Source organism: Lupinus angustifolius, chromosome LG17 (genome assembly GCF_001865875.1).
Source record: "Lupinus angustifolius cultivar Tanjil chromosome LG17, LupAngTanjil_v1.0, whole genome shotgun sequence".
In the NCBI taxonomy this organism is placed as follows: Eukaryota; Viridiplantae; Streptophyta; class Magnoliopsida; order Fabales; family Fabaceae; genus Lupinus; species Lupinus angustifolius.
The window spans coordinates 19652615-19663740 of record NC_032025.1 but is presented as its reverse complement, the minus strand read 5'-3'; positions in this window follow the sequence as shown (position 1 = coordinate 19663740).

Sequence of the window (11126 nt, the reverse complement as noted above, 5' to 3'; positions counted from 1 at the left end):
CTTGGGAACTAGCCTGGTGTATATCCATGGATTACGACATAATTCCGGTATAAGTTTTATTGAAAATATTACTTTAAAAAGTGTTATTTGATTGTAAGACTTTCAATGACAAATGATGATTCAAGGATATTCAATCTTGAATCGGATGGACGAAACAATTAAATTCAATTTAAATCACAAGTTTTATCTTCGCTTAAAAAGTTATTTCATAAGTATAATTATTATCGCCAGTTAATTAATTAATGTTATTTTGGCGTAATGAAGAGTTCGCGAGGAGATCGGATCAAGTAAGCTCACCTGCAAACAGAGAACCTAGCGACCCAACACACTCAGGTGAGGGAGAATACATCGTGACATAGTGGTGTCCGAATATGACACCCGAATCTCCTAAACTATCTCAAAAGTTTGGAGTTATATTTGTGTATTAAGAAAACCCGTACTTAATCAAATATTTGTGTGCATGGATTTTGAACAAATACTTTCTTAAGTTGTATGTTTATGATAGCTAAAAATATCAAGTATTGTGGTAGTTATCCATGAAGGAACACCACCCGAGAAACTAAAATGCATTGCGATAAAAAACAGTGGAGAGTTTCGATCCGGTAGCCCAAACTCTCTCACAAGTTTGGAGTTGCCTTGGGTATTAAGAAAGCTTGTACTTAATCATTTGTCTGTTTGTTTGAATTAAGTACAGCAATATTTCTTATATCAATTTATGTTATGTTTATATATGCAAATACCATGTTTACTCTTGAATTATAATGTTTGAATGATTATTATGTGAATGATATGTATGTGATAATTGTTCAATTCAAGGTTTAAAAATATTTGATATAAATGAGAAATATTTTCCTTGAGAAAAGTAATTAAAATGATATTCAAACTCTTCTCGCTTGAGCAAGATAGCTCTCGCTTGAGCGAGAAGTGTCTAGAGAAAATGAGAGTTACTCGGGGCGAGACAACTCTCGCTTGAGCTAAAATAGGCACCAAAGAGAACTGATTGTTTTCTCACTTAAGCGAGACACCTCTCGCTTAAGCCACAAATGCCTCAAAAATGGATGTGCCCTCGCTTGAGCAAGACAGCTCTCGCTTGAGCGAGAGGGCTCCATACATACTTGACTTCTTTTTAAGTCGTTTAAACGATAACTCTCATATATACGAGAGCCTAATGGCATGTTTACCATCATGAAGTTGTAAATGTAAATAACTATATGAAATTCTTGAAAGTAATAAAAGTAAGGAATTGCTTTGTTAAAGGCGAGGGCTAGAGGGCCCCTTTTGGGTGTTTTTGGTGCCCGAGCGACCGTATTTCGCCCGGGCACAGACCAGACAGGTATGTTAACCAATTTATGATGGATTTGTCACTTGAGCTACAGTCCCTTGCTTGGGCGAGAATCAGGAAGAGAATTGAGTCTGTTTTGATGAGTTCGTCGCTTGAGCGACAGTTTCTCCGAGAGACATACAATATTTTTGACTGTTTCTGATTGTTTGATTACTTAGACAATAGCCCTAGTTTGGGTGTGAAGTATATTTACACTTGGGAAAGACCATGACTCAAATGATTGAGTCTGGTGCCCAAAATTGACAAACTTATACAAGGACCTTTGTTCTTGCGCCTGTTTAGGGCTAGGTTTCCGACTGTGATGTCGTGATTAGGGTGATGCCCAAAAAAGGATTACATGATACCACGCAGCGAGGTCGTCTGATTCAGCGATGGTTCGTAATGGTAGGAATGTTATTCCTCTATTTACATGTTTATGTAAGATCGGGTCCCACAAGAAGCATTCCACTGGGAGATGTCTTAGGTTAGGCCGATCTTATAAAATAATGATTAAAATATTTAATTGGCTAACCTGGGTTAGCGTGCATACTCATTATAGATAATGAAGTAGTGGAGAGGAAATTTACGGGAGACGAACGGGCCCCGAGATGTTGAGAGTGACGGCGTTGATGGCAGTGATTCGTCAGCAAAGTCTTGAGGGTGAGTCTACGTGAGACGAGTCCCCTGTATTCCTGGATGATGTATTTTGTTGTATCGGACAGTTCTCACATCGCAAACTAGACGATCTCTGACAACCCCTCTTTACAATTAGGACCAATGAGAGGGATGCCCAGAAAGTGTTTGATACGACACCGTCCTGAAATGGACAGTTCTTCGGAATAGATCAATCATATATCCTTGCGAGGAATAATTTTGGTGCGTTCAAATCGGCTTGTTATAGGACCTGTACTCTTGGTTATTTTCGAATAGTATATTGGAAAGATATTGGTGAAAGGATGGATGAAACAAACATAACATTCCTACATTGAGATTATGGACTTTGATCCTCATAATATGAGATTATAACATCATTCATCATTGTGCATTTTTATATGTGATGTATATATTGTGTTTATTATGCGTATCTGTTTGGATGTGATATTCCCTGTAATTCCACGCCGTCAATGAGTAATATTCATTAGATGTCTTACTCACTCTTATTTCTGTTTGTCTTCTATTCGCGTTTTGTTCAGATGGATCATTCTTCCAGGATTCTGAGTTACCGTTTTTTGATGTCCCATGAGGGGGCATGTAGGATTGAGGGAAACCGTTATACCTACGCAAGCCCTTGTGCTTTTTGATTTGTGTACCTATGTAGGATATTTATTTTGGAGTAGTTTTATTTGGGCGACAATTAGGTTCCGCCTTGTACTTTGTACCAACATTTCATGGTATTCTAATGAAGTATGATTCAGAGTTATATTGAGTTATATTTTTATTACCTTTAGGTAGTGGTGTTTTTAATTTTCCGCATTGTATGTTACTTAAAGTGATGTTTCGAAAATGAAACGAATATAAAGAAATAAATTTTATATGACATCATTATTAAAAACAAAAATACCCATTCTTAAGCAATATTTTTTGGAGTAATTTTCGGGGCGTTACAGCCTTAGCATTTTCCATCTGAAACTTTTGTAACACTTTCTTAATATAGTGTTCCTATGACGACCAAAGTTTCTTTTCTTGTCTATCTCGCATGATCCTTATACCAAGAATCTGCTTAGCAGCTCCCATGTCTTTCATGACTTGCCTAATTGCTTCTTTAACCTGTCAATCATGAAAATATTTTTTCCAACAATAAGCATGTCATTAACATATAATGACAGGATGATGAAATCACCATCAACAAAATTTCTAATGAAGACATAATGATCAGAAGTAGTCTTCTTGTAGCCTTGCTCACTAATAACATACTCAAACTTCTTGTACCATTGTCGTGGAGCCTGCTTCAAACCATATAGAATCTTTCTCAGCCTACACACATAGTTTTCTTTCCCTTCAACAAGAAAACTATTAGGTTGTTTCATATAAATCTCTTCCTTCAAATCACCATGAAGGAAAGATGTTTTTACATCCATTTGCTTTACCTCCAAATCAAGAGTAGCAGCCAAACTCAATACAATTCTAATGGATGACATCTTCACCACAGGAGAAAAAATCTCACTGAAATCAACACCCTTTCTCTGTCTGAAACCTTTAACCACCAATATGGCTTTATACCTTGGAGATGTAGAATTACTTTTTTGCTTCACCCTGTAAATCCACCTGTTTTGCAAAACCGTCTTCCCTTTTGGCAATTTGACTAAATCAAAAGTGTGATTATCATGCAAGGACTTCATTTCCTCTTGCATTGCATCCAACCACTTCTTCTTTTCTTAATTCTCCATGGCCTCATGTTAATATTCAGGTTCTCCCCCATCTGTCACAACAATATAGTCATTAGAAGGATACCTGGTAGATGATTTCCTCTACATATGAGACATCCAAAGTTGAACTTGAGGTGGTTCAGGGGCATCACCAAGATTCTTATCTTGTTACATCTCATGTCATCTTCATCAATATCAATGGGAAAATCTAACTCATCTCCAAGTTGTTGGTCACCAACATAATCATGTTGCTCACCATTTTGAATGTTATTCTCAACTGTATCCAAATCATGTATAAACATCCAAAATAGATCAATATAAGACAATCTACTATCTTCCTCAGGTGTAGTCTTCTTTACCTTATCAATGTCTTCAATGGTTTGATCTTCCATGAACTTCAAATCATAGCTTCTAACAACCTTTTTTTCAATGGGATCATACAACCTATAGCCAAATTCATCTTCACCGTCACCGATAAAGATGAACTGCCTAATCTTCGCATCCAACTTGGACCTTTCAACCTTTGGAACACGCGCAAATGTATTGCAACCGAAGACTCGCAAATGATCATACCTGACATTCTTGCCAAAAAATTTTTTTGTCTGACACCTCAGCATTCAGAGCAACTGCAGGACTAAGATTAATAACATGCACTGCCATGTACAAAGCCTCACCCTATAAATTTTTAGGTAATTTTGCTTCAGAAAACATGTACCTAGCTCTTTCAACCAAAGTTCTGCTAATCCTCTCCGCTAAGCCATTAAGCTGAGGAGTCTTAGGAGGAGTCTTTTCATATCTAATACCTTGCTGCTTGCAGTAAATATCAAATGGTTCATAATACTCACCACCATTGTCAGTATGAATACATTTTGGCTTCTTGCCAGAATGTCTCTCAACCAAAACATGGAATTGTTTGAACTTTTCAAGCACTTGGTCCTTTGTCTTCAAAGTATAGACCCAAAACTTCCTTGAGCAATCGTCAATAAAAGTAACAAAGTAAAGTGCACCACCAAATACTTTACCTTCAGTGGACCACAAACATCAGAATACACCAATTCAAGCAAATCTGACTTCCTTGAGGGAGAATGCTTCTTAAAGGATACTCTAGTCTGCTTACCAGCCATGCAATGAGAACATTTCTCCAACTCTGCACTCTTCAATCCTGGAAGTACATCTTTTTTGGCTAAACAATTCAATCCTTTTTCACTGATATGACTAAGTCTGTGGTGCCACAAAGAAGGCTCCATATCCATGACATTCACACTTTCTTTAGCAACCAAAGCTTTTGTCCAATACAGTTTAGAAATTTTCTCCCCTGTGGCCACAACCAGGTTACCTCTAGTGAGTTTCCATTTTCCAAAACCAAAGTGACTATCATAACCACTATCATCAAGCATCTACACAGAGATCAATTTGAAATTAACATTTGGAGCATGTTTAACTCCTCTCAGCAACAACTGCACTCCCATGTTGGTATGCAAACAAATATCACCAATACCAACTACTTTTGATACACCATCATTACCCATCTTCAACACTCCAAAATCACTAGAAGTGTAAGATGTGAAGAACTCCTTCCTTGGTGTAACATGCAGTGTAGCACCACTATCAATTATCCACATACTCTCATCTGATACAAGATTAACCGAATCACGATCACGAAGAATAATAAGATCGTCACAAGTAGCAGTAGTAACACGATCATCATCATCATGATTCTTCTCATTCTACTTGCCCTTCTTGTCTTTGTTCTTCCTTTTCCATTGAAAACAATTATTCTGTATGTGACCTGCTTTGGGACAATAGTGACACTCCACATTCTTGTATCTGGACTTGGACTTACTTCTTCCCTTTTCTCTATCACCTTTTGGTTCCTTTCTATGACTCATCCCCCTATTTTCAGTGACAAACACCTCAGAATAAGATGAAGTACTAAGTGACTTCCTTCTCATCTCCTCATCAAGAATACTTCCCTTTATACTCTCCAAAGAGACAATACCATCAGAGGTTGAATTTGTAATTGAAACTCGAAATAATTCCCAAGAATATGGTAGAGTATTCAGTAGCCATAGCCCTAACACTTCATCATAAAACTTGATACCCATTCCTGATAATTGATCAAAAACACCTTGAAAATCATTCAAGTGATCTGAAATAGAAGCTCCTTCCTTGTACCTCAAATTCATTATGGAATTCAACAAGTATAATTTATTATTCCATGATTTAGAAGCATACAAGGATCCAATTTTCTTTCATAAAGATTTTGAATCTTCCTCATTAGCAATGTGATTGTAGATATTGTCTTCTACATATTGCCGAATGAAACCACAAACTTGTTGATGTTGAAAAATCCAATCCTCATCAGACTTGGACTCTGGCTTCTCAATAGCAAACACAGGAATATGCAAATTCTTCACAAATATTAAATCTTTCATTTTTCCTTCCCACAAGTGATAGTTAGTGCCATTCAAACATATCATTCTCTGTGTATTTACCTCCATCATTCAAGCAAGTCAAATAACCTCAAATCCCAAAGAGCTCTGATGCCACTATGATGGGAAATTCAATTCAATAACAATGAAAAATCTAACAGAGTGTATGCAGCGGATAATAATTTCCCCAACTTGCTAGAATCTATGAGGAGCTATATAAAATAATGTAGTAACACATAAGGGACGCCAAAATTTTAACGTGGAAAACCTTCCCAATGTGAGAAGTAAAAACCAAGGGCACAAGTCAGTCAATCAAGCTCCATTATAATCAAAATAGGAATACAAGAGTGTCTTCAAGATACAACAAAAAATATGGTCAACAATACAACATACAATAGAGCAACAAGCTTGAAAGTGAGAACACACATTTGCAAAAAACCCAGAAAAACAACCACTGTTTTGGCTCGTTTTCTACCACCTCGGACGTCGTCTCACCGAACCAACCGTTCAGAATGAAGTATTATAAATTGTGAACCTTGTATACAAATTTCAGCCCGATCCAATAGTGAACAAAGACGCAGTAGCAAATCTCACGCAACTGCTCTGAGTTCCTACGGTTTAAGTTCTTTCAACTTCTCTCTCACTTTTCTATTGCCTATTTTTTGTATAAATTGATTTCACTACATTTTTCATTTGACCCCTACCCATTAGATTAAGTGGGACAAGTGAGATTTGCCCAACTGAGTCTTTCTCCACATAGGAAGGGAGCCTAAACCCAATAAGTTGGATATATTGAAGGCATTATTCCTTAACTATATGATAAAAAAATATTAAAGGGATTATTCCTTAACTATATGATAAAGAAATATCATTCGTTAACACAACAAAATATTTTTGGGAGAGATTATAATTTTTAGTTAGAAAGTTAGAGGTGCAATGTACAAATTAGGAAAAAAGTTGGATTAGCTCATATTGTAGAGATGACGATGAAATCATGCTTTAGGTTGTTTGGATATGTTTGAATGAGAAAAACTATAAGCGAAATGATTAAGAAAGACTTACATATCAATGTTTTATCAATAAAATTGATTCAAAATTATGACGTCATTCGATCTATTCAATCTCACTTAATAGGATAAAGGTGTGATTGTTGTAGATAATAGTTTTAAGTTAATATAAAAATAGTCTAACAATATCTTATTACATGAAAATAAAAAAAGGTGGTCCAACGCATGAGTCTCTCAGTTAGTGAATTTGGAGGTAGGAATAGAGATCACATGTCCCTAATTCTGTTCTCATTCTCTGTCCCGACCAATTGAAAGATGTCACGTAAATAAAAAGATGATATAGACATGAATACATAATTTTTTTGGGATAGAGGATATGTGTTCGAGATGGTAGATGTACACAACCTCATCGTCTCATGTGAAGACACTATTTCCAAGATTTAATCTCATGATCTCGTAATCTCTAAGCAACAACCTTAATATCATACAAAACTCAGTTTTACTGTGATCTCATGGTTATTAAGCAACAATTTTATTACACTAATATTACAAAAAATATTAAAATAATAATTAATTGAAATATGAAAAAATAAAAATAAAAATGATTTTGATTCATATTTTTCTTGATTATCTAAATGTAACCACGTTTGCTACAACTTGCAATATGTGACATTTAAATATACATCAAAGAAGTTTTATAAACACAGCAGATTGAAATTAAACTTTTTGAATACGTGCAACAATAAAATTATTGAATAATGGAATAGATACACAAATATTAGTATTTAACTAGAAAAAAAAGATACACAATCATTAGTTGATATAATAATACACAAGCAAATAAATTAAGCCAATTATAAAAGGTTGTACTTGTATGCATTGCAAACTCATAACTTTGAAGGTCATTGATTGTTTTTAATTTAAAGAAAATTATCCATAATTTGGAAGAAGGCGGGTTTTGTAAGTGGACTCTTGACAAGACATCCTCAAGAATCTCATAACAGCTCAACTTAGTAACATTGAAAATTTTGTGGTCATCTATTTTGTTTTAATTTTGTTTGTTACATTATTATTAACTTTTAATTTTTTATATACAAATATTATTGTATTACCCCATTTTTAACTCATACAATTACTTATATTTTTTTCAATCAATTTTTATTTTGACGATAGATACTCCCATTGATATTGATTAACATTTAATATTGTGTTGTTATTATTGTGAGTCTGGTGAGAACTTTTCTCTTATTGACTTATTAATAATTTGAAATTACTTTTTTTTGTTTAATGACCAATTTCACCAACAAATAAAGTTTAAGGGTTAATTATAAAGAAAAAGTAATTTATAATTGTTAATTGCAAAATTGTTTATGATATTTTTATGTAGTTTCCCTTTTATTATTGTTGTATCTTTTCTTATTTTAGTTTTGTCAAATTTTTTAAAATTTTATTTTCATTCAATAAATATATATATATATATAATACTTTTTAAATAATTTTATTTTTTTCATTATTAAAGAATGAATAAGTGTGTTTTAGTTGAAATAAAATACTCTTAATGATTCTTAATTTGTGTATATTATTAATCTTAAAAAATAAAAGATATATATTTTAGTCCATATTTTGGTATATGTATGCCAACACCCTGTATTAGTAACATCTTTAACTCATCAAGGGTCTTACACACTATCAAAATTTTCGACTGGTTAACAACAACGAAAGAACCACGATGAAGTTGGGACTTTTTATTACTCCCTCTAATCATTAGGGTTTTTTTTTGTTGGTTTGTTTCTCTAATTTTGTTTTAAGATTTGAAAGTTTAGCCAAACTTTTCCCCCTGATTTTATCTTTATTCAATAATTATATTTATTATTAACTAATTTAATTTTCTTCCATATGGAATAAATATGAGTTTTTAGTTGATATACAATATTTTTAATGATTACTTAATACTTGTGCGTTAACCGTGACAATCAAAAGATAATTGTTAAATACTTGTTCATTAACCATACCTATATGGTGGAACAAAACATAATTTGTTTTTATTTATGTGCGACTTTAGAAAGTTAAGCCAAAATTTGTGATTATTTTACAACTTTGCCTTAATGTTGTTAATTGTAATAATTTAAGAAAGTTAACTAGTGATTATTATAGAGATATAGTAAATGACAAATTAGATATATAATACATTAATTCAATACAAATGAACATTTTAATTAGAGTTTAATGTCATACATTGTGGGTACAAACTTTCTTATATGGTATAGTATCATTTATCATTTATGTATAAGACTTTATTTAAGGGTTATTAATGATAAACAATATGTTCATAGTGTAAAAACTCTTATACAACAAGTACATGAATTGTTTTCTCTTCTAATTACCGCGTCATCCTAACAAGATGCTAAAAACTTCCCAAAGAAAGTTGTCACAAATTTAAGTCACATTAATAATATGATTTGAATTGTGATCAATGAAAAATGCAGTAAATTATTGGTTGATTTGTTAAACATTACATTAAAAACATTTTCCCTTATTTCTTATAACTTCACAAAGTTTACTATTTTTATGGGATAATGGTTGTAAAGACATGATTTCTGGGCCCTAACCGGTTAGTGAAAATGAAATTTTTCTCCATTTTCCAAAAGAATGGAGTTACCATAACATTTTTATGGACAAAAAACAAAAATACCAATCTTGAAGTGTTGGTTTGAAATCTAGAGTAATTCTGAAATCTGTGAATTGATGATGGACTGATAAAGATGTTTGCACCCTTTCCATACTGAGGCGACACCCATATTAATTGTATGGACCCATGCATACTCTTAATTTGTTGGATCATTTCTTTAATTAATTATTTATTTAAAAATAGACAAAGTATGTTTTAAATTTTTTTGTTTAACAAGAGTTTATCTTATTCTTATATATCCAAGTATACAATGAGAAAATAAAGACTAGATATTTTTTAGTTATGTATATTTTAATTGATTTGATAAATAAAAGTGATACATCACAAAAGTTCATACACTTCAGTGACAAAAGTGACTCGTCGTGATTGTTCTTTAGCTTTAGTATGATTTGATATTAAAAGAATTTTTAGTTCGAAATTATTTAAAAAATATTTTGTATTTATTTGATTCCATTCCATATTCATTATTCATCAATAATATTTCTTTTGACTTTTTTTGTACTATCAAGTGTATTTCCTCACTTTTTGAGAAATGAATTATTCTTTTGTTGTGCATGACTATCCCTCCTAATAAATATCACTCATAGGAATCGAACCCTTGACCAAAAGTTTATATTGTAAATATTTTATATTTATTATCGTATTTATTTTGACTATTATCATTATTGTAAGTTATTTATTTATTTATTATTCATTATGACAAAAAAGTTAATTAATTATTCCTTATTAAAAATATTTGCATTAATTTACATTCATTATTAGTTAGTCATACAAGGATTTTTATTAATTATTTGAGATTAATTAGTTATTACTATAAATATTTTTTTATATTTTAAGTAATTAGTCAGTGACTTTATAAAAGTTAAGAAAATTAGTATAATACACCTAATTCAGTAAAAATAATTAATTGACTGTATAAAACTATCAAAATCACCATATTGTCCCTTTTTTCTTTTCCTCCCTTTTCACTTTTTATGTTTCTTTATTGTAAATAGTCCAAAAAAGTTAGATGTCTATATTTATCTCTCTTTACTTATTGCTTGTTTGGTAGCAAGCAAAACCAATGTTTATGTGTTATCCGAATTAGTAAATAAATGAATATTTATTTCGTTGAGATAAAGAAACTTACTTGTGACTAGGGGTGGCAATATGGGCTTGGCTCGACGGGCCAGCCCGTTCGGATGGTTCTTTTTAGCGGGCCGGGTTGGGGATTTTAGCCCAAAAACCCATATTCAGCCCGTTTTAGTAGCCCGTTTTTTAGACGGGCCAAGACGGGCCGGGCCGGGCTGGCCCGACGGGCCATTGTTAAAA